Raw genomic sequence first — 25,446 nt, 5'->3', positions numbered from 1 at the left:
GGCGCTGCCATATTGCAGAAAAAGATTTCCATATGGAAAAATAAAATTTTAATTGTAAATCATGGAAATAATAATGAACATCAGTTTTTTTTAATGAAAGGTAGAAACAATTTATGAAAAAAATGCCGCGTCCAAGAATCGAACCTTAGACGTACGTAAGCTTACGATCGTTATCCTCCAATATTAAAAGTTTCTTTTACGTCTCGACTTTCCGCCGACGTATAGCAATAATTTGTGGTAACAAATTCCATGAGGGTCGTGGAATCAATTTCAGGTGTACTATTCGAACGAGCGGCAACGTTATCATCCATTTTTCTGATAACGAAACATACGGCGTAAAACGCTTTTGCTTCATGATCCCGATGTCGCATTTTAATATCCCAATCGTGGCACAATAGCAATGGGAAAAACTTACCCAGGAATAACAACATATACATAAGAGACGATGACCGGTTAAATCCTCCCTCAAAACAATGAGTACCTACAGCATGCGCTCAGCGCATTTGCTTTTTAGAGGAAAGATTTCCGGATTTGCGTCCCTTCGGAGGCGCAGTCGGCACATCGCTTGTTCTTTCGCCGTTTGCTCTACAAACGCCACTTCGAAGCTGTGATGACATTTAGCTGTTATTGCCATTTATAGTAAATTATTAACTCTACATGATGAGCCTACTTTACCTAGTCTGAGTCAAGCCATCATAGAGCTAAAGTACCGCAGTTATTATAGATCCTTATTGTACGCCCAAAAAAAGACATCTTATATCCAACTGTTCTGCACTACCCATTTTCCTAATCTTATCCTAGCGATCGTTTCTGACATAATAATTACGTTCTCTCAGAATATCTTGAACATTAGGTAAAAGCGATCTGCTAAAAATTTTTGCATAAGATTTGATGAAAAATTCTCCCTTCGATTGGTTAGACTTTCCCAATTTTAATTCCGAATTTAGTCAGTCACACTAGGTACCATGGTAATCCAAGGCATTTTTTGAACAAATCTTACTCCTCGACTTTGTATTTTATCTGCATCCGAAGCCATTCCTTTTCCATACAGTCCCCATGCACTAGCAAATTGCTCCAAATGGATTCTCACGATATAGGAATAACACCGTTCTTTTGAATACACCTAAGGGAGTAGTTCGCCTTGAAAAAACATTTGACTTTGCCGGAATTCGACCCCGGATCTTTCAATTGCCAGTCCGGCGTGTTAGCCAGTGACATTATCAAGCCATTTTCTCAGAGCCATTTGGGGATGGGTTTTACTGAACAATGTGTTGACGACACAAGTCCACACTTTGGCACATGTGGTGAGGGTCGTGTTTGCTAAGCCACTGTCCCTTAGTGAAAAACTCTTTATTTTGTCGCGTATCTGCGACGACGAATTTAAAAGCACTGCATGAAACAAGTGAATTAGTACGCTCTCAGTCACGGCCGCAAAGTTAAACGCAACAAAGGATGAAGTTTGCCGTGAATTGAAAATATTTATTAATAAATGTACGAATTGCCGCTCGTAAATTTCCTGACTGCTTTCCCTAGTATGAGTCGTGGGTAAGAGTTAATTCTAAATACTTAACGGACCCTACATTTAATAACTTTTCTTAATTGATTGAATGCGTTTCGTTGGGAAAGTCATGTTTTCCACACATTCGTTACTGCAATTCGTTTTTAAGATTTAAATTTAATTGCCACGTACCATACCAATCGTTTAAAGTATTGAGATTTCTCTTAATCCCAATTCTTTCGGGCTCGTTGTTTATATTCCTGTGCAGCATTGCGTCATTCTCGAAAAGTCTAATTTTACGAGATACCATAGTAGTGATATCATCAATATACATAAATAAGGGACCAATAATACTTCTCTGGGGTACACCGGAAGTGAACTTCGCCGTATCTGAACTAGCGTCATCTTGAACTACCCTTTGTTTGCGGTTGTTCAAGAAATCCTTCATCCAGCATAATATATCGGAACGTATTCCATGAAATTCTAGCTTGACTGAAAATTTTGCATGCTGAACTTTAACGAAAGCTTTTTTGAAATCTAGAAGTATCGCGTCTACTTGAACATCTCCAGGAGAAAGAATGCCAAGTAGGAAGAGAGCCAGCTGAGTCTTGCACGACCTATCTTTTCTGAATTCATTCTGATTTTTACTAAAAAAGTTTCGCCATCTAAATACTTCTTTACTGAGGTAACGACTACGTGTTCCATTATTTTTCATGAATTTGACGTTAGGGAGATAGGTCTGTTGTTACTAGGATCTCCTTTATCACCACTCTTTAATAGAGGGATGACGCTCGCTATTTTCCAATCTTGAGGGTCCCAGTGCTCCGCGAGAGTTTTATCAAGTTTAAATTTCAAAATCGGTGCTATTTCAGTTGTCAGCTCTTTATAAACTCTGACGAATTTTGATTGGGACCTGGGGATTTATTGGGATCGATGAATTTCAGATGACTTACTATACCATGGCTAGAAATGTTGATTGACTGCATTGGAGTTTCATACATTCTATCAGGGTTAGCGGTATATTTCTAAGAACTGGTGGTGATTATGCTTTGAAATAAAGAGCTGAGTATATTCGCTTTCACTAAGTGGTCACTTGCTCTTTCCTCATGGCCGTTTTCGAAAGACTTTACCGTGTATTTATAGCTTTGGCCTCCCTTACGTAAGACCAAAATTACTTCGGATTATTTACTACTTTCACCTGCAGTCTGTAAAAAAGCAACACTCCTGAGTTTGAGGAGCTGTATCGTCTAAACCAAGCAATCGATTTCAGTGCTACAAAAAGTACTTATTTTTTTCTGAAAAAGTACCCGTTTTTTGTGCATGAAATGAAGTTGCCCAACTTTGATTGCTTGGTATTTTTACAATACACCGTACAGCATAAATACATCAGGACCAATCGATTTTTAATTGATCCATTGGTTTAGAAGTTCGGAGAGATTTGCGTTGTTTACAGTAAATCTATCAATTACAGAGATAGAAGCAATTTACTTTCTGCAAACTGTCGATGACAGATCTGGCTTTCTTAAATCAAAATTCCAAGTTATTGGGACGAAAAATACACGAATACCAAGCGCTCAAAGTTGGGCAACTTGATGATTTTATGCCCAAAATACGGGTACTTTTTTCAGAAAAAATTAAGTACAGAAAATAATATGGGGCCAATTTTTAAAAAATTGAATGATCCAACGTAGAAATAAATTCCCTTTCGTAGGCTCTTTGTTGCACTGAAATCAATTGCTTGGTTTAGACGATAAAGATCCTCAAACTCTGGTATCTTGCTTTTTTTACAGACTGTAATGTTCTAGTCTTAAATTCAATTAATGCTCAGCTTAACATCGTGCTTGTTCTTCATTTCAGTAATTGCAGTAATTGTTGCTTAGCTTGTGTAATATTTAATGTTTAACATGCGTTGTTTTCGCATCAGTATTGTGGAGACGAAAACACTCAGCTATTGGTTCCTCGGCACGTGACGCCATTTCCCACTATTCACCAGCATGGAAGGTGACTCAATTACGGAGAACTGCGTGAGCATTTTGAAAACGTTGGTGGATCTGATCGGAGTGAAGGAAAATAGGTTTTAGTGCGTATCATGGAATCAAATGTGTGACGGCGTCTTCAAGTAATCTCCCGAAGATGGATGCTTTAACGATTGGCCATTTCCTTTGTGGTCAAGTTGGACCTGAGCAACGGGGAGTGAAACTAGCACGTCGTAGAAATTTATTTTTCTCTTTTATACATACCATGGAAATGAGAAATTGAAGGAGATTCAGCATCAACTGGCTTTTAAAGCAGTTGTAGAAAAGAGAATAGGGGAGAATACGACCAACAAACCAGTGGAGGAGAGTAGGAAAACCATTAGAAGTGGTCTCTAGACAGCAGCTGAGTAAAAGAAGAGTCATTATGAAAAAACCATGGATCACGCAGGAAGTATTAGATCTCATTGAAGAAAGAAGGAAATACGAGGCTGCGAAAACAAAGGAAGGGCTGAATTGTCACAAGAGAATGAGGAACGAAATATGTCGTAAAGCGAGGAAGGCTAGAAAAGCGTGAATGAAAAATATTTGTGAAGATGTACAAAACAACCCTGTGCATGGAAAAGTAGAGGCCAACTATAAGATAGTAACGAACTAGTTTACGGGAAGGGGCGTAAGATATAATATCCTTAGGGACAAAAACGGGGAACTAATGATCGAAAACGAAGAAAAAGGCAAGAGATGGATGGAATATCTGGAAGAGTTGTACAAATGAAGCTGCCTAAGAATGAATACTATCGAAAACGAGAAGGAAGTGGATGATGATGACATGGGAGCCCCAATTTTAAGATCAGAATTTGACACGGATAAATAAAGAATCAGGAATTGATGATATTCCCGCAGAGCTAATTAAAACAGCAGGAGAAAAGACGTTGAACCATATGTGCAAAATCATTGGTGAAACGTATTCGAGAGGTGAGTTACCAAAGGACTTCGAGATGAGCACAACACGAGGGTTGCTATTTATGTATTCGGAGTTGATGTTGCTGCGTGCCGTTTGACAAATACGTCGTAAAGTTTGCCATTTTTGACGTTATATTCATTCTGAAGTTTAAGGCGCGAGCACTTTTTGTGTTGTTTGCAGTAAGTTGAAAATTTCGCCTCAGAAAATTTCGCCAATGGAATTAACTCGTGAGAATTTTCGTGCGATGATTTACTACGACTTTCGACGTGCATTACATAGTTTGCATGGATTTCTTAGTTATATTCGTGATCGCAGTGCGTGAAGATCGCTTGCATTTGTTATTGCACCATGCTGTGGTTTTAGCTCTTTTGTCTTCGTGATTTATGATCTCTTCAATCATTACTTGACGCGCCGCAGTCGCGTTATTCCAGTCCCGGTGAACTTTGCTCACGCTGACTACCCAGTTGACAGTTGATTCAATATTGTGCGCAAGTATTTGTGTTGTGGGGGTAGCGTTGTGTTTGTGCGAGCAGAAACTTAGAACTAATACTTGAGTTGAAAGTATATATATTTTTTTCTTCGTATTAATTAATGAATATTTCGTATCTCTGAGCTTTCATGTTTATTGCTACCTTGCGTCGCCGACGTTCCCCCCCTCTGATTAGAGACATCGTTCTAAAGGCAGGAGCATTTTCCCCAAATCACGTGACAAAGACATCAAATATAATACAATGGTGACTTTTTTCACCCCCCCCCCTTTGCGCGTTTCGCTGAATTCCTGAGCCAGCCCATGTGCACGCTACCAATAAGTAAGTACCTATAAGTATCCTTTATTTCGCTGTGCCGGCCTCGGTGGCGGCGGGGTAAAGTCCTCGCCTGCCAAACATGAGGTCGTGGGTTCGAGTCCCGCCTGAGTAAGTTCCCCTTATCCAGGGCATGGTTGTTCGTGTACGTTTCATTGTTGAATTTGCTGAATACCCCGATTTAAAATGGCCTATGAGAGCTGTATTCGAAGGTTTGGGAATTAAAAATAAATGTGTCATCACCTTCCCACCACACTCGCATTCCATTTTACTAATTAGTCTTCGAGTACCACGAAAGGTCGGCTGGATTAAAGAAATGGGACCTAGACGATTCCTACCTATCCGAGTTGGAATCAATGTATGGTTTCATCAATTGAGATTGGACAAATTCCATCATGTTGTGTATTTCCTTCGTTTGTCTCCCCGACTAGTTCGGGTGATTTGCGCCAGCAAAGCAAATTCAAGAAATAATACTGTCTAATGAAGTGGCGAAATATGAAGGATTTGAAGGTTTTAATTATAACAATGTGAATGTGACTTTACTTTTGCCATAAGACATTCGGTTATTGGAGAAGTGAGACGTGCGAATTCCAAAGAGAGAGAGAGAGCGTAGAGCGGCAAAAGGTTCTTTTCGTGGCGTCTCCGCCTCTCACCGAAGTACAAGTCAACTTTGTACTTTTGGCCTGTACTTACAATATGAAATCAACAACGCCGGATTAAGTTTTTTATACCGGATTCCCGGAAAAAGTGGCTCTTAGAAGTACGAAGGGATTTGAGGAAGATACCTTTGTCAGCATTGACCCATCTAGTGTTTACTGACCATTTAAATGTAAGTAAATGGAAATCTTTCTCTATTCGATAGTAAACCACCGAACTTGTGTGTATCTAGCCTTTCAGGACTAATTTATTTCTCAGTGTAATTAATATTTTGTATGATCTTTGCGTGATAAAATACAATCCATTAAGACCGATTAAGTTTAAATATCAGTTCTCGCAGTAGAATCCATTTTTTAGCTGTTCTTTATGGCGTTAAAGTATTATTCTCTATCTCAATGAACTCGTATATGAAGGGTTTTTCTTACAAACGAATAACTATTGAGAATATGTCGAAGAATTATAGTAATTAATGAGCAGTTCAGGACATAGCCATCAATTAACTCTCTCCGATCATTATCATTTAGGTACTGATTTGTGTCTTGCTAATTTGGTTCTTGCATTTGTACACGTTCTGTTTTGGTCCATTCACGCAAACAGACATTCAATTGTACTGGTTAATGTACTCTGTAAACAGGCCGTAATACAAGTGAGGTTCCCACTTCTGTAGAAAAGGAGGTAAAAACTTGAATGAAGTATGGGAGCAAACATGAGTAAAAAGTGGCTTTTCTTGAACAATTGCAACTTTTCCAATGAAAGTGGAAAATAAGTCTTTTGCTTTGCCCACCCTTGGCAATAATATTGAATGTGACGTTTGTGACGGTGCCTCAAGTGAAAACTTGCATGTATCATTTTGAGAGTGTGCCTGCAGTTATTCCTCAGACTATTCAGAGCATTAGGAAAGAGAAATGTCTGAAATCAGTGTCAAACGGGTAATATTGTACATTGATAGAAATTCTACTCTGTGTTGGAGTATTCCATGTTTACGTTACATTATTATTTTCTCATTATCTGATCATTTTATTATATCTACTCGACATCTAATGATATTCCTAAAATTAATAAAATTAAATGATTCCCTGCCGGTTTGGCCTACTAATTTTGGCAGTCATAATGCCCCTATTAGTTTTATTTTAAGGTCTGTGTTGGCTCTCATGTAAAAAAGCTTGAGAGATTGAATGTTAAGGGAAATAAACTGCCAAGGAGGTCAGTGATAGCGTTATACTTCTATTGGATATTTATTCATTGTTCTTTGTGATATCTCCAATGAAAATTGTAGAAAGAATGTTTATATGTACAAAAATTTGGCTTTACACATTGTGTGTAGGTTATACTCTTTTTATGCAATATATAAAACAGAGCAAATTGCGTACAATCTTCACAAGCTGTTTGATGCCAAATTTTTTGTGCAATGTACACATTTTTTATGCGATTTGTACTCAATTGTATGCGGGAAATCCTGTGTAAATTGTGTACAAATCATATGCAGAATTTTAATTGGGGCCATCACATCCGCATGATAGTCAAAATTTAAATTAGCTGTAAAGATAACTCCCTAGTCTAGAATTTTGGTGGTTCTCTCAAGATATCCATTGTTTATGTTGCAATTAAATGTAATCGGACTTTTAAAATGATGATATGTGACTGGTACACATTTCTTTAAATTAATTCTCATAGAAGTAAGTGCTTGAACACCGGCAAAATAGATTATTTAAACTGCTCTGTAAACATAAACAATCATCTAAATATTTAACCCTGCGATATAATTTTTAATCATCAGCATTTAATAGACCCGAATTTTGTTTTTTCTTCTGCTTAACATCATTAAATAAATGTAATAACAATCCAGGCGGGACACTTGAGGAACACCAGATGTCACATTCATTACACTAGAGAGGAAGGATTTAATCTTGACCACCTGGGTTCTACCATTAACGCTGTTAATAATAATTTTAAAAGATTACCATCAATGCCATAACATGTCAACTTACAAAGCAAGTGGTAAGTAATGACAGTATCAAATGTTTCCTGTTAATGAGTATATATTACATCACCTTGATGCCCTTCACTGAAGGGTTTTAGAATGTAGTATTGCATGACCATGAGATTCGTAGTTGAAGACCTTTCTTCATGAAAACCATGGTGCTCTGATATAGCTATATGTTTGTAGGAGAGGATATTAGGCTTAAGTGCAAGACTCTCTCTCAAGATCTTCACAACAAATGACTGGATTTAAATAGGTCTGTAATTAGTGGTGTGAGTCTTATCACCTGATTTATGGGTTGGGACTACATAACTACTTCTTAGGTTGGATGGATAGACTGAGTGAGGGAGGATATGCTAAAATCTCTTGACAATATTTAAGCACAAAAGGTGGAATACCACCTGGGCCTGGTCTCTTTGTTATGCATGATGAATTCAGTTTCTAAAGCACTCATGTGATTGTGTGGTGTTGTTGTAAATAAGTGTGTAATATTTAGTTAAATATAATTGCTTTATCATTACAGCAAACTGTATCTGGTTTTTTATTTCCTTTGTAGACCCTGTAAGACCTGAATTTCACCGATTTATTCTTTATTAAATTTATTCACTGCAAAAGTTCATAAATGCACCGGCAAGTGTGCCCATAGCGTTCAAGAACTATGCAAAACACATTCGCATGTTACATTACGTTCGTGAACACTCTCGATAGCCTAGACAGGGTGTTCTCAAATGTACGTAAATGCTCCAAAACGATGAAGATGGTAACTAACAGAGCGTTCATGAACGTTTGGAAACATTGACAAACAGTCGCAATCATAGCTAAATGCTCGGTGAAACGCTCTGTATATGGAACGCACTGGGATAGTGTTCTTTGAGTGTTCTTCGCTGTTCATGATCACCTCCATGGTGCGTTCTTAAACAATCTGAAAACGCTCTTATTTTCGCCAGGGTAATCATTCATCAATGGTTACTGAGCAGACACCCATGTAACTTTTGAATGAAGAATCCTTCCACCTTGATAAGGTTGTCTATCATGTGAAGGAATCTATTTGGTGTACATTCTTGCAACAATATGCAAAAAATGGTATTAATATCCGGAAGGGGACATCCTATGGATATCGAATTTTGGGACATATGGATATCCGACGGATGTCCGAGGGATATCGCCGGATTTTCATCGGATATCCATTGCCCATCCGCAACGTCCGCAATGGATATCCGCCTGACATCCGTTGGATGTCCATGTGTTGTTAGGGTAGCTTTGATACGCAGCACTTGACAGCATATAAAAGAGGTAATATACAGTTAATAGCTATAAACTAATCAAGCAACCGTAACTTATCATTAATAGGTACTTTTAAAAGAAAAGACTTTACTGAAATTTGAGTAAAGAAGTTTTATCTCCTTTGGGAATGAATCTACCACGGCATTGCATATGTTCCTCTATGGTAACTGAAGTTGCAGTTGGCCGCTGAAATAAGTTTGTGTCGGAGATTCTGATTCGTTCTTTGGATCCGCACTGCTACCAACATAAGAAACTCAAGTGATCGTTCGCAATCTGTGAAACATCTCACTACTCTGGCTTTCAGAATCGCTCGAACGTCTTTGACGGTGAGAAGCGTCAGAACTCCACTGTGGTTCGAAGCACGCGAAACGTAGATGTCACATTTACAGAATCGAGCTGCTGGCAATCATGATAAAGGGATGGATAAACACTCAGGCATATTGCTTTTAATCTTCTACTTGCAACCAAGTATGAAGTTAACCTTGTTTCACAATTGACTGTACCACATACATGAAAATTTTATCTCAGTATTTACTCAGAGAATTTCTTTTTATGGTTAAAAAACAATCGGCTGTTGAGAAAGGTGTACTCCATCCTTCTTGAAAGTGTCAGTACGTTAAGACGAGTTTTAAAGGAGCAATTCGTGCGCGAACTTTATCGGAGTATGGTCGTTAAAAGCGATAACGTCGTGATATTGGGGTGCTCAAGTCATGTAAGAATTCGTGAGTAATGCTCTCAGTGGCCTGGCCTGCGTTGGCCAGCATCACGCGTGACAATGCACACGTGGTACCAGTTTTATTGGCGATCCAAACTTATTGAAGGTGCCGAGTTTATCAAAAACATCAATGCGGTACGGTAAAAAAGTGGTGTGACTTGGATTGTTATTCGATCGGAAGACTTCGTATTATTAGACTTCGTCGAAATATTTAAAATGAAACCTGTAACTTTGACTTTACTCGAAAAGCAATAAGCTGATGAATTTATACATCTACATAATACCCTGCGAGCCACCTCTAGGGTGTTTGGCAGGGGGTGATCAATCACCAGCATGCAGCATGCATTTGGACTCCCACATGCACACCACACCGTCCAAAAAACGTCCCGTATAATAACAAACTATACTACTATATGCTGTTAGAAATACAATATAGAATAGAAATTCAGAAACATGCATTAAGTTTTACATACGTTAGTAGGCTACACTACAAGTCATGCAATCTATTTACGAGTTCTATTGCTGCGGTTATAATCTCTTATTGATCGTGGAAAAAATGACATTCGGAATCTGTCTGTTCTACAATCTATCTCTCTTATTTTATTTATATGATCTGATTTTCCGTAGTACGTTGGCGTCCGCAAGATATGGTTAACTTCGTCATAAAAGACACTGCTCTTGAATTTATCTAAAAGGTTTAGTCTATTTTTCAATCTACGGTCCGACAGAGATTCCCATCCGAGTTTATCTAAGAGGTCAGTTACACTAACAAGACTATCGTAACGACCTTTCACATACCTGGCAGCTCTTCTTTGCACGCGTTCTAACTCTGTTATTAAGCCTTTTTCATGAGGGTCCCAAACACTGGCAGCGTATTCCAAATGTGGTCTAACGAGGGAAAAGTAGCTAATTTCTCTCACTTTGTCGTCGCACTTTCCTAATATTCTTTTAACAAAACCCATTTTACGATTAGCTTGTTTGGTTATTTCTCGAATATGTTTATTCCACGATAAATCATTATTGAGTCTAACCCCTAGATATTTCACGGATTCAACTGCCCTTAACTGGGTGCCCCGAATGATATAGTTACGCTGTAGGGAGTTATTCTTCTTCCAGAAATTCATTACGACGCATTTTTCCAAATTTAATTCCAACTGCCAAGCATCGCACCAAGCTTGGATAGCAGCAAGGTCATTCCTTAGTTCATCCATATCTTTGATGGAACGGATTTCTCTGTAAACTACAGCGTCGTCTGCAAATGATCGTACTTTACTGCGTACTACTTCGCCAATGTCGTTTATATAAAGAAGGAATAGGAGTGGGCCAATGACACTACCCTGAGGAACGCCAGAAGTGACTCTAACCTCATTGGAGACTGCACCGTCTAATACTACTCTTTGGACGCGGTCGCTCAGAAATTCTCTAATCCAGGAAATGACATCTTCGTCTAGACCATAAGATTTCAGTTTTATTATTAACTTTCCGTGGGGTACTTTATCAAATGCCTTTTTGAAATCAAGAAAAATCGCGTCTACTGGAATGTTGTCTTCCCCGGAGACTAAAATATCGTGGGCGAAAAGCGCTAACTGAGTTTCGCACGATCTGCTTTTCCTGAATCCATGTTGAGTTCCCATTAATAAGTTTTGCGCGTCTAGGTGTTTCATTACCGAGCTGACTACGATGTGTTCAAGGACTTTGCAAGAGATGGACGTTAAAGATATCGACCTGTAATTAGATGGCTGTTCCTTGTCTCCACTTTTAAATATTGGCGTTACATTAGCGATTTTCCAGTCATTAAGTACTTCGTGTTGCTTGATGGATTTACTGAATATTAACTGCAAGTAATGGGCAATTTCTGAGGCTAGTTCTTTATATACGCGAGAAGGGATTTCGTCTGGACCAGGTGATTTATTTGGACTAAGCGATTTCAATATATTTTCTATTCCGAGCGTACTAATGTCAATAGGTGGCATCTTATGTATACAGGGATTGTCATCGGTCTCGGGTGAGTTTTCGGAAGGCTCCGTGAACACGCTCTTAAAGTAGGAATTTAATAAATTGGCTTTATCGTAACTGCTTGTCAACACATCTCCATTGTCGTTTCTCAGGGAACATACGGTAGATCGTTTACCTTGAACTTCCCTAACATACGACCAAAATGCTTTTGGGTTATCCTGTAACCGCTCTACCAGTGTTTTTCTTTTAAAATTCGTGAACGCATTCCTGAACGCTTCCTTCGTGGCGGCTTTAGTCATCCTATATTTTTTAATTATTAGCTCGCGTTCATTAGCGGATAAATCCTTGCTGACTTTTTTCATTTTAGCATGACACGCTCTCTGTCGCCTCAATGATTTTCTCACTTCCGCGTCGTACCATCTCGGTTCACTGCCTTCTTTTACTATTTTACTAGGGATGTAGCTATTTATTCCCGAAGTTACGAGCGAAAAAAAAGCTTTCCAAGTATTCTGTACATCTAACTTTAATACATATTCTTGAAACTCGGGGAAAGCATTTTTCAGATGACTCTTAAACCCATCAAAATCAGCTCTTTTAAAAATGAAAACTTTACGCTCTTTTTTAAAGTTTACAGCGGTATTTAGAGAAAACTTTGCAGTTACTACCCTGTGGTCACTAATTCCTTCGACAGTGCCAACGTTTACTACCTGATGTGGTATATTTGTCGCTAATAAATCAAGAATATTTTCTCCTCTGTTTGTAGCGGATGCTATTTGAAACAATGAATTATATTTCCACAATGGATCAGCAAAAGATTTTCAAGCAGCCAACGCGACGTCATTGCATGACGTCGTGAGATCGTTTGATGAACGCCCGAAATTGCGAGAAAAAGGCGCTCGTATCGCGCGGCGAAGTTGTTGCTGCGTACAGCGACGAGTATGTTTGTCACGTGATTGGTTGGCGCTGCCAAATTTACGTCTCCAGCACTTATTGTGCAGTGGAATATCGGAAAGGAATGCATTGTGCCTGTGACGCCGTGATTTCGGAGCGCTCGACAACAGCGGTTATTCGGCGAGAATTCGTTAACGATACGACAATGAGATCAGAACTTTTGGATTCTGGTGAATTCGTCGGGTAAAACAGGCTAGAATCAATGAAAGGATTCATATGATTTCGGAAAAATCGCGCTTAAATCCAACAAAAGTAGATAAATTACATTAATCACGAAAGGTGTCGTTTTAATCTTGCAGTGACCTGACGGTAATTTACCGAACATTTGCGCAAGGGTTTATTGGAACGTAAGCGGATGTAGGGAAACACGGTTGAAGCTTATTTAATTGCAGATGATTAAATAATATTGTAATAGCGTATCGGAAGCATAATTGTGGTATATTCATTCAGAATCGTGTGAATGGTTTTATTAATATGTACAAATGGAAATTCATGCACAGACCCAGATATTCACTCGTCATGTTTATGCAAATAACCTCCCCGGGAATACCAACTCCCACAGGTATTGCATCCATTTAAATGTGCAACGTTAATTAAATTCGGTGCTGTAGTAGACGCTGTAGATTCGGGAGCAGAAACGCGGCGTCATTTGTTGCTGCTCGGTACTGCCACCAACCGCTTTGGCGCCACTGGCAGCGAGCGCGCCTTGAATCGTGTCGCATTGTACCGCGCGCGCACATAGATCTTTTATACAGATCTTTTATCCTATATGAAAGATCTATGCGCGCGCAAGAGGCAGTACTGGGCGCGTTCCGAAATTCACTGGCAGTACTGCCAGTGCTGCCAAACCGTTTCGAAATCAACTGGCAGTACGGTGCACTAACGGATGACGTCAGTCGTTTGATGACGTTCCCTACGGTGGACTCTACTGCGGCTACTGCAAGCCGAGAGCAGCAGTAGCGGCAGTAAGCAGACGATTGGCGGTAAAATTTTAACTTGGCGGTGTGTTTTCGTAAAGTCATTGCGCGCGCGAGAAGATGCAAGTTATAATAAATGCCTGAGTTATCTCTTCACTGCCACTAAAGAATAAGTGGAAAGGGTAATAAAATATTTTAATGGATGTGTAATATCTGCTTCGAGTGACTGAAAAGCTCGAATATCTGCTTTTTAAAAGTAGTGTTCGTAAAGTGTTCAGCAACCGAGATAGATGATGTTTTGGGGGCTGATGGTAAATCAGGCTGGTTTGCCGTCTTCTCTTTGAATTATTGGTCCAGTCAAAGTTAAATGTAATCCATCGTTTCTGGATACATTCTATTTACAGTGTAAAATAGAAATATAACGATGTTGTCTTACTTTTGACGAAGATAATTCAGGTCTTAAATTACTCCTATTAATCTTTAAAGCCTAATGGAATATGATTTTTGTGAAAAATTGTGAAAACGACGGTAAATCGTGACTCTATTTGGCATCGTTTTTGCTGACAATTCCTAAAAAATTGCCCTAGAATGAAGGTGCTTTACTCTCGAGAAAAGCCTCTTGCCGTGGGCAGGAGCAGCGGCAGTAAGCAGACGGTAGCCGATGTTCACCTGTTTTTGGAACACAACAATCGCCTTATTTAACATATACAAAACAAATAGTATGCTATACGTAGTACAGTACGCAAGTAAGTGAAATATAGTGGACATAATTCAGAATATATTCAAGTAAACTGAGAAAAATAACTTCCACTCATAAATATATATTGGATGTGAAAATGGCCTGTGTTGCGCGCGAATGAATTTCTGTATACCCATATGAAACATTTGGTCTTCTAATTTCATGTGATTTACCGATGGTGTCTTGAATAATTTCTCGTTAACTCCAGTTGTAGATAAGAAGTAATCCCAGAAAACTTCAACGCAAGAAACTATAATTAAAATTACGTTTTCCACGCATGTATGTGTATCATTACAGAAATGTATGCATAAACTTTCTTGATTTCTATCATCAATGCGATGCGACTTTCTTGTTCTATGCCATACCGTTTAATGTGTAAGCATATTCTACGTAGTGCCACACGCAATTTTAACTGTAAGTTGGAAATTCGTCTCCCTTGACATTCTTCAACCCTACCGCTGTACCCATGTTTTCGTCTGCTTGAGTTTCAGAATACTCGCTTATTTTGCGTCAGTGCATGAAGTACGAAATATAATGTGTAGTAAAGCGTATATTGCCTTTAACTTTTCTTCAATCATGAATATTGAGGGACAGGCTAATTAAATCCTGCATCGGTGACTTGTAAATTGTTCTTGATAATGTTTACGCACTGAAAACCTAACAATAGAGTATTTGCACGTTTTTGGTGAGGCCTGTTAAAAATATCAGTTTGGTTTAATTAAGCAAAATTCCAACTCCTACAGTCGTACGACCATGGGCGAATTTGTTATTAACAAATAAACATTCCAAAATCAATGTTGCGCTTAAAACACTACGCCGCCATGCCAGACGGCTTGTGACGTCAATCCCCATACTCAACTGACTGCAGTTCCTCCGATCATCTGCGATTGATGGAAACCTTGTTTATTGTTGTTTACGAACACTGAGGTGAATCTGACGGAATAAACCATCTGTCCTACTATAAATTAGTGGTATATTTCGTACAATAATTCTTTAAGTTCGTAGCCATGAGCGAAGATAGATTAATGGCTTGTGGGACAAAATTCCGGAATGAATATTGTTTTGTTCCGATACATGGGAGCACCCGTGTTTCTACACCGAACAAGATTTTTGTGGATGTTCCCGATAAGCCTGAACTACGACGGAAATGGTTATTGGCAGCCCGGAGGGATCTTAAGTCGATGCCATTATTACACACAAAAGAGTTTATTATTCCATTCAGAAAGGAGAGACTAATGCGTAATACTGAAGCATATGTATGTTTGAGATGCAGTTATTCTTGTATACAAACGGCCGTGTATTCATTGATGATATACATTGCATATTTTTTCACTTCGGATGCTTACTTTCATTATGTATGCTTGATGACTATGGAAAAACATAATTGGTAACGTCAGTATTTTAAGCATTTATACTCGAAAAGCAGATATAAACAATGTTGGAGTGGAAAAGGAAAATTTAAAGAATTTACAATGCAGTAAAGAATCGTAAAGAAAATAACGTTACGGTAAATGTATAAATGGTACAAATTTGATGCATTGCAAATACCTACATGCGAGCAATTAGTAACATATGTTTACTCCTAAAATGTTATAGTTGAGGAAACACAACAACCTGCCTCCCTACATTTAAATTTTCAAATATTGACAGCATAAAAGTGCGGAAACATAGGGAAAAATAGTTTACTAGAGGTGTTAATGAATAAAAAACTATGCAAAATTACCCTTACTTGTACTTATTTATTGCTCATCATATCACAAATAGCACTACCACGCACACATTTCACGAGCTGTCTTTTTAATACTTATGATCAGTATATGCCGAACCAACTGTTTCAATGAAGAACTTGGCTCACAATAAATATAAATCACTATTAAGTAACACTAATAAAGCATAATTATCGGTTTTCCAATCACTCTGCACACCACACTAAAAGAATTTGCACTCCTTGAAATTCGTAAGGATTCTTCACATCTCACTTCCCACACATCACTAACAACTTAGAATCAGTTTACGTTATTTCACGTTAACATTGCGAAGACAATTAAATGAATAGTCTGAAACAAATTACTAAACCAGTTATTGTAACATCAAAAAACTTCGAATTTCACTATCACTCCTACCGTAACCAAAATATGACCAAAACAAAAACGAACAACAGCGCAACAAAATGCGTGAAATGTAAACACAGGCGAAATCTCACAATGAATTGGCAATAGGTTCAATACGCAATAAAATCAAACATAAATTAGAAGCGAACAAACGAATGAAAATTAATACTTGTTCGATGTATCCCTAAAGCACAACTAGTTCAAATATGAAACATATCCCCTTCGCAATAGTCAGATACCTTTGATCGAAATGTATACGGCTGGTTGAACCAGCATGGAAGAAATAATTTAAGAAATAATAATAATGTGTCACTCCATTTTGCAATGAAGACTTAGTAAAGCCCATCACTCAGGACTAACAAATTTAAAAGATTCTACGTAGCTAAGGAAATCTCCATTCATATGAAGCCAAAGTTCACTTCAAAAATTCACAAAGTATCTGTTAACAAGGGTAGCACTTACATTGACATTTAACATTCAAATATGATGAGATTAAAAGATTAAATGCAATAATTCTAACTTGAGTAAGGTATCTCATCCTCACGAGATCATCATATCTGTGAAAATAAAATATTATATTAGCCATCAATATGTCGAGAATAAATATATATAATCAATATTTATAGTACAAGGTACTCACTGGATGATTGTCCTGAGATATTCTCCAAAGGGTAACCTTTACATTCTCATATTAATTTTCAAAATGAATAAGTTTCAAAAAGAAGGCATTGTTCAACTCAACGCATTGCTAAGATGATTTGCAATAATTCTATGTTGAGTACCGTATCTCATCCTTACAAGATCATCATAACTGTGAAAAGAAAATATTACATTAGCCATTGAAAAGTCGAGAATAAAAATAGATAATCAATACTTATGGTACAAGGTACTCACTGGATGATTGTCCTGAGATATTCTCCAAAGGGTAACCTTTACATTCTCATATTAATTTTCAAAATGATTAGTTTCAAAAAGAAGGCATTGTTCAACTCAACGCATTGCTAAGATGATTTGCAATAATTCTATGTTGAGTACCGTATCTCATCCTTACAAGATCATCATAACTGTGAAAAGAAAATATTACATTAGCCATCGAAAAGTCGAGAAAAAAAATAGATAATCAATACTACTAATGAAATTATTTTATTTAAGCTGGGCCTTTACTTACCTCCTGGATGACTTGGCCATTGCCATCTTTCAACTGCTTCTTCCTGACGATGTCGTGGGGCATAAAATGCCTTTCACACAGTTTCTGCCCTGCCTTCAACTCAAAGTTTACCCTTGGTATTGCAGCTTGCCATTTACTCCTCTTAACAGGATCTTTGGGAGCAGAGAAAAATGAGAAGGTAGACTTTTTAGAGCCATACCCCTCAGTACACCCTGGTGCGACACAGCTTCGTGGCATTTCAAATATCGCCGAAAATAAAGCGAACTAGCTCTTCCCTCACCCGTGAAATCCACACAGTGAATTACTTTAGCGTTTAGAATTACAAAAAAACGCTGAAGAACTCAATTAAATAGTTTTTCAAGTGCAAATAACTCGCTTAAACACACGTGAACTTACCGAGCTACATACAAAGCATGGGTACACCACAAGTAGCGCTCGTAGTTCGCTAAAATTCCGCAGCCTCAAAAACCTGCCACCAAAATTGTACGGCGGGCATAGGAAGTTGCACTGGTGTGACAGTGGCAGTACTGTTTACCGTTCCGTTTTGCAGCAGCGGTAGAAGTACTGCTTTTGTGAATTACGGAACGCGCCCACTGTTGCCTCGCGCCAGTGCGTGTAGGTGCGTGCGTGTGTGCTCTGCTGTTGTGTAGATGTCCTTCCTTCGCTCGGCATTCCTCGCCTATCTGCGCATTGCTCGCTCTCACGCGCTCACTCCCAATGGTCCTAGTGCGCTTCGTGATGTTCGCTCCGCTTTGAGCCCCTTCCAAAATAGCGATGCCATGAGTAATGGCCATGACGGTAGCGGAGAATATAAACTGGAAATAATATGGCTTTCATGGATGGCACCACTTTGTATGAACATGAAGTTCGATTTCCTTCCCTAATTGTCATCGCATATATCTCCGCGACACTTAGGCAGTTCTGCCGTCCGCTTGCATATGCAGTCGCTATCAAAAGTTTTAGGACAAAGTTTGTGGCGCCACTTCTGCTTCTCGAGGAATTTTAATTTCCCTTACTCTTTTTGTTTTCCTTGGTTAATCGCAGAAAATATTTCGTTTGTAGGTGAGAATATATGCACTCAAAGGGAGATTTTACTCGCAAATTGGTGAATCTGTCTCGATTTATGTCGGATTTAATGATTCTTTCAAGTGCACAAGGCCGTGGCCAGAAAATATTTTGTGGGGGGGGGGGGGGGTAGGATAGTAGGCAAACATAAAATTTTTTTAATAAGATAAATAAATTAGCGTATATGTTTAAATATACATATTTATTATAAACCATCAAAGCAAAATATAAATATATTAATATAAAGCTAAATTTAGCCTTGTAGCTTTCTTCGCAGCGAACAAATTAATTAACTCTTCGGTGTCGACGTCAATTCTGCGGTGGATTGACATTAAAGCCAAACCGTTCAGTCTTTATTGGCCTGTAGAGTGTATTAAATAAAATTTTAGTCTTCATGGTTAAATAAAAACACAGTACTATCCCACAACCTTATATTTTTGCAGTCTACTAGTTTCAACGTTACAACGTCATTATCAAGAATGACGTTGTAACGTTGAAACTAGTAGACTGCAAAAATATAAGGTTGTGGAATAGTACTGTGTTTTTATTTACCCATGAATATCTCATCGTTCCACCAAGTAACGCCTAAATCTGTTGATTTTTAAAATTTTAGTCGTTTTAGAGGAGAGAAAGTGGCAGTGTTGCCGAGGTCTTTAGAAGTTTGTGAACATTTGGGAATAACGCCTCATTGCATTTTACGAGAGCTTCAATGGCACATGTCGGTGTCGAGCGATCTATTTCAGACTCTTTCTGCCATTTCATCCGCCACATGTCTATTTTAGCGTAAATAAGTATTTCGGTATAAGTATTTCATGTATTTTTATAGATCTCAAAGTCGCGACGATTTTTCTATTCTTTGCAGCACATAGATGGTATTAAAATATTGGGAAGTGATTATGTGTCTTTCTGATTTTGAAATCTCGACTTAAGCTGATCAATGAAATCATCCCAAAGTGGAATCATTATGGTGATTCTAAAATAAGCCTCAGTCTTTTGTGTTTTAGTTCGCCCGATGCTCTTGGCGGGCTGTTATTCGCGGAATTATCATTTTCTCGTTTACAATTCCTAGCAAGTTCTACCCGTTCTTGAAAATTTCAGCAAATTATGTATCAACATTTTGACGAACATCTACAATAGTCTTAATAATTAAATCGACATGTTGAAACATGCTGACATGCTGCCAAATCGCATTAGGGACATTTAAGTATTTTGCGTGATGACCGTGTGTATGGGAATAACATTCCTAAGCAGCATAAGCTTACAACAAAATCGCTTAAAATGACTCATCTTAGAAAATAATCAGCCTTTGAAGATGTTACAGAATCCATGTCAGCGCTCAAGTCGTCTAGTGTATCAACAATGCGTCATAGATTTCTTTAAATCTTAGCAACGCACCATGACTTTCAACCCAACGGGCCTCGCACATCGCCGTTACATTTTTCCATTGCGGTTCGGGGAAGTTTCTTCGATATCCTCTTTTAGGCACTTAGGGTGCGATTCATAGACGACACTGAAATTGCTCACTTTACAAAGTCTCTCTTTACGGTAAAGTGAGACTTTAGCTAAAGTTCGTTTCAGAGTCGTCCCAAGGATCTCACTTTATAAAGTGGCACTTTAGCTCCTAAAGTCTCCATCGTGCATTGAAATTTTGAGTGTTGGCAATGAACGCTGCGAAAAAGTGAAGAAAAAGATGACACACGATATTAAATGCGTACTTGTATACATGTTTCTGGCGACTGGGTTTTCGTGTTATATTTTGCTAAGATTTTATTAAGTTGCATTTTCTCGTTTTCTCATACTATGTGCAAGTGTAAATGAATACTGCGTCATTGAAAGCTTATCCCCACTAGCTTTTTTGTACGTTAATGACTGAGTTGGCTGAATAAAAGCTCACTTTTAATTAGCTTCGTGCATTGGTAATGCCCTTCGATGTTTCCAGCGAAGTAAATATTCTAATGCTGATATTTTCACGTCATTTTATGATCATTTTCTATGATTAACTGCATGCGGTTGTTTGGACTTCATGTTAGTCGAAGTTTGATGGTGTACGTTCATTGAAGGTGGGTGAAATAGTGAAATTCTCTCGCGTTAACTTGAAACTGTACCAATTAATTTGAAGATTTACCGATCAGAGATTGCCTCAGTTGGACGTATATTTTGAATGAGGTATGGGTGTTTGTTGAATTCTTTTATGCTTACCAATATTTTAATTCTTGGAATGTTGACCTAAGGGGTTATATATTCTAGAGAAATGGACGTGAATGTACATTCAAGAATATCTATATCATCAAAACCAATGAATGAATGGCCACGCAATGAAACATATTGAATGTGACAATTTGGACTTATATCAATAAATATCTCTTTGTCTAATTCAGAAGATGCCTCGACATATGTGAATACATAACCCGTGAGGGCCCCACGAATTTTGTAGTAAAAAATGTCAATGAAGTCTGTGATGCTGTGTAAATAAAATTTCATAACATTCCTACATCCTTGAGAAAACATTGCTTTGCTGCAGATAATATGACTATGAAGGAAAGTATGTTTCACTTTTTATTGCTGCCTTTCATGACGAGATCTTATATCATCATGGTGAACATTCAAATGCATAGTTATGAAACATGTTAAACGTGATATGGAGGCATACGGAAAGAGTACATTAAGCAAATATTGAATGAAAACGCTTAAAATGCAATGCAAGGTATAGAAACTAGCATTTGGCCGGCCAAACGACATGAAAATCAAGTCTTTCCTTACGAAGGCTATTGGCGCCAATGTAAACAGAATTTTGCTATCATATTCAAGTATCTTTAAGGAAAATTCTAGAACATAAACGCATAAATAACCTAAGAACTTAACAATTAGCTTGTATACAAAATCAACATAAATTATGCCAACCTGTTCAACCACTTACTTTGTTGTAATTATCACACGACCGATAGAGTTAAACTTCAAAATATAAGTAATGGGTCATCTCCATCAATACTGATTCGAAATATTTTCAGGGAAAAGACGTATATTACGTGTCTGGCTATTTCTTGAAACTCGCCAGTCTGCTGCTGTGTTCTCACAAAAAAATTAGTTCCTATTAATTTCCGTAACCCAAATATCTTCATATTTCAACTTCAATAACAGCCGGTGCAGCCATATTTATTCGCCCGTAAAGGACACTTTCGCCCTAAAGTGAGCTCCGGTTGGGCACTTTACGGTAAAGTGACGATTCGGCCATTTTGCTTCTAAAGTGGCGTTTATGAAACGGAAAAAGCAGACTTTAGCCCGGCTAAAGTATACTTTAGCCTAAAGTGCCGTCTATGAATCGCACCCTTAGTTCGTTTTGCCGAGGACTCGGGGGCGGTCTGGTCAGCGATCGCCGAGGGCCCCACAACTACCGCGGCTATCGTGAAGTGCTCGTGAAAGGTGTAGTAAAAAAAAGGCTCAGATTACTTGAAACCAAGTTTTTATGCAATTATGACATTCTAAGTTTATTATTATTATTTGCTTCATTGACAGCATACTCAGGGCAAGGCTTTATATTAAAAAAGTAAATCAAATAAAGGTGTCAGATGATAAAAGAGCCGATTCTCGTGATGCTTTAACGAAAGGATTATTTGAAAAGGTTATTTTAGAGTTTTTTTTAGAATTTAGTAGTTTCAAGGGACAAATTCTCTAAATAGATAATAGAACCGTAACGCACTATTAAATATTATAAGGTGTTAAAATTCTCACTTTTCCTTGTATTTATTAATGCGGAATTGCTATTATCCTATTGCTATCAGAATCCATATCCCGGCATGCACTTTCCTAAAGGTTTCCGGGGTGAGGGGGGCGAATCTCCCGGTAAGGGGGGCCCCACCATGAGCCAAAGCGGAGGGCCCCCAATCACCGCCGAGGATTCAATAAAATTTTCAATAGATTTTATAATTCCAATAGCATTTCGATTGGGCTGAACCTGGCAAAAAAGACCCAGAGCTAGTGAGTGTGAGCTACACTGAAATTAAAAGGCTTCTGTATGTGACTCACGAATTACAACTTTAAAACTTCCTTTCATCGAAGAAGCTCCGTGATATCCTTGTGTAAGGGGTGCGGTACCCGCCACCCCGAAAAGTCGCACGCCTCGAATTGCATGCGGGTTCTTGCCCTTGGTGTCGGGAAGCGAATAATCACACACAAGTATTTTAAGTTTTTGACCCAAAGTTTATTTCCATTCAAAAAACCCAACATCCAAATCAATTAAAAAAAAGGCATGAAACAATGATGAATTTGTGCGTCCAAAATAGCCAAAAGTTAAGATATTACCATTGTCTCGGGAAGGAGAGGAAACATGCTGGTGATGGCACGGGTGGATAGCGAGGCGCTTAGGTCGCACGGGCCCTACGGCCCGCGCTTCGACTCCAACTGACGGCTACATAGCTGACAGACCAGTGACTGAGTAGAGTTACTGAGTGCGTGAGTCCCTGAGTGCGTGCTGAGTGCGGAACTGGCACCCCGTGCTTGACAGCGCGCTTATACATGTATTTCGTACTCGCGACACATCGAAACATCGAGAAAAATCTCTCAGCCTATCGAATATTCATGAATTCAGTTCGAACACGACCCCGAAGTTTCGTTGCTTGCTTGTGTATGGGAAATCCAAAGTGAACTCAAACCGACAAAATTTGTTCGCAGCGTTTCCAAGAAAATGGTCGCATCACTCGTAGCCAAATCAGGGCAAGTAGCGGCGATTGCTCTTGAAAATCAAAGAACAGTTAATGCTCAGTTGTATGCGACCATTTGCTTGGCGTAAGTGATTGCCGAGCTTCGGAAAGATAACCCAAATCGACGCATTACGCTCCATCATGACAATGCAAGCTCACACACCGCTCGAGTCACAACGTCGTTTTTGAAACAGCAAAACGTCGAAATTCTTGGTCATCCTCCATACAGCCCGGACTTAAGCCGCAATTATTTATTCACATTCCCCAAAATAAAGAATGTACTACGAGAAAAGCGCTTCCAGACGTCTGAAGAAGCAGTTGATGCCTACAAAACGGCCATTTTGATTACCCCTACTTCGAAATGGAATAAATTTTATAACAACTGGTTAAATCGAGTGCATAAATGCGTTGACTATCGTGGAGAGTGCTTTGAAAAGCAATTTTAAAAAAATGCGTTATTGTACCTCTTATAGTTTTCTTCATTCCAGACACTTCAAAGGCTACCCTCGTGACGATACCTATTACAATCATAATAATGCTCGAATTCGTAAAAAAAATGCGTTCGACCTAACGCAAAGACTACAATAAGTGGTGAGATCATTAGGTCCTCTAGGATTTGCATTCACAGCAGGGTATTACTTCAACAAGCTTTCTTTTTTAGCCCACCGATTAATTGGACGACTCTGTTCTGAGAGATTAGTCGGATCGTTGCATAAATTGAGAAACTTATTAAACGCGAAACCCTAGTGAAGTAGTATGTGATGATTATGAAGGCTATTTTCGCTATATAACTAAAAAAAGACATCATATAATTACGCACAAAGAGGTGAATTGACCAATGTAGATGATCACAAAATGCGCACACTCCACAAAGGTGCAAATAAGTTTTCAAATCTCACAGCACGACAGAGAAAACAATTTAGGGTGCGAAGTAAATGAATTTTGTCAAATAATTAAGATCAATTTCAATGGAAAAAGAATAATAAGTTTCCATTAGTAAGACGAAATGTGAGACTCCTTGCACCAGCCTTTGAACTGTTCAACGACGCTAACGCCGGGTTTTTATCCGCCCACTGGCTAACCCTGTTTCCCGAATGCCTTGCCTTTCAAATGTAATCCATTCCTCAAAAGGATAAGACCACACTTGCCCTATTCTTAACTTTTATGTGGCTCATTGCAGTCAAAAGAAAGTAAGTACTCACATGATGCTATGTCAGCGAAAAGCTTTTCCCACTAGAAGGGTGTTATTTCATCAATTCTGAGTCAGTCTGTGAGACGGCGTGGATATAGACGGTTGCAGCGAGCCCCTGTGACAGTTTACATTCGAAGAGGATTTTTGATCTCCTCGATTTTTGAAATGGCTGATATTCCAGTTCGGTGCGCAGCGTTGAAAATTTGTTCACTATTCGGTAACATTGAGTCGCACACGGTTAATATGTTGTCTACAGCAAAAATAACCCAAGTGCACGAGTGGTGTTTGCAATTTAAACGTGGCAACATGTCGATCGAAGACATTTAACGCACGAACTGGCCTTCCAGGTCCAGGAGCCCTATCCAGTAGCTACGTTTTCTCGTTTCCGAGATTTCGGAATCGAACTTTCCGTTTCCGTCTCAGAACATTTCGATTCCGTTTCCGTTACTCGGAAACTCTTTGTTGCTATCCACTATGCTTTTCGGGATATATTCCGTGCCCTCCCCTCGTCACCGGAAGGATGGGCGGAGATTGCCGAAGTTACTACAGGCTACGTCACGGAATGCATGACGAATCTTCACGCAGCCAATGGCTGAATATCATCTGGCAATTGTTTAACATGCCATTGAATATGGAGAGCGGACGAGGTATGCGACAAATGTTTATTTTAATGAATATTGTTGTTTTAGGTCGCAAGCAACTATATTGACCAACTCTCCCAACATTACGTATCCCGCTCAAGGCGAATGATATTTTCTCTGTGAAATAATATGCT

The 25,446-nt window shown here is 38.7% G+C and overlaps 1 protein-coding gene and 1 long non-coding RNA gene across 2 annotated transcripts in view; one reads left to right on the top strand and one right to left on the bottom strand.

Annotated features, from left to right (window-relative positions):
* The window catches only part of LOC124156999 (acetylcholine receptor subunit alpha-like 1), a 120,777-nt gene that overhangs the window by 46,178 nt on the left and 49,153 nt on the right, over positions 1–25,446 (top strand). The gene's annotated exons all lie outside the window — the stretch shown is intronic.
* LOC124157000 lies at positions 16,862–18,272 on the bottom strand. Its single transcript, XR_006864505.1, has 4 exons — positions 17,718–18,272; positions 17,444–17,613; positions 17,190–17,360; positions 16,862–17,106 (listed from the first exon to the last, which is right to left on the bottom strand). It is a non-coding gene; the product is annotated as an uncharacterized LOC124157000 (long non-coding RNA).

The sequence above is a fragment of the Ischnura elegans genome, chromosome 4 (genome assembly GCF_921293095.1).
Source record: "Ischnura elegans chromosome 4, ioIscEleg1.1, whole genome shotgun sequence".
Lineage (NCBI taxonomy): Eukaryota > Metazoa > Arthropoda > Insecta > Odonata > Coenagrionidae > Ischnura > Ischnura elegans.
This window is presented reverse-complemented; position numbering and strand designations above follow the sequence as displayed.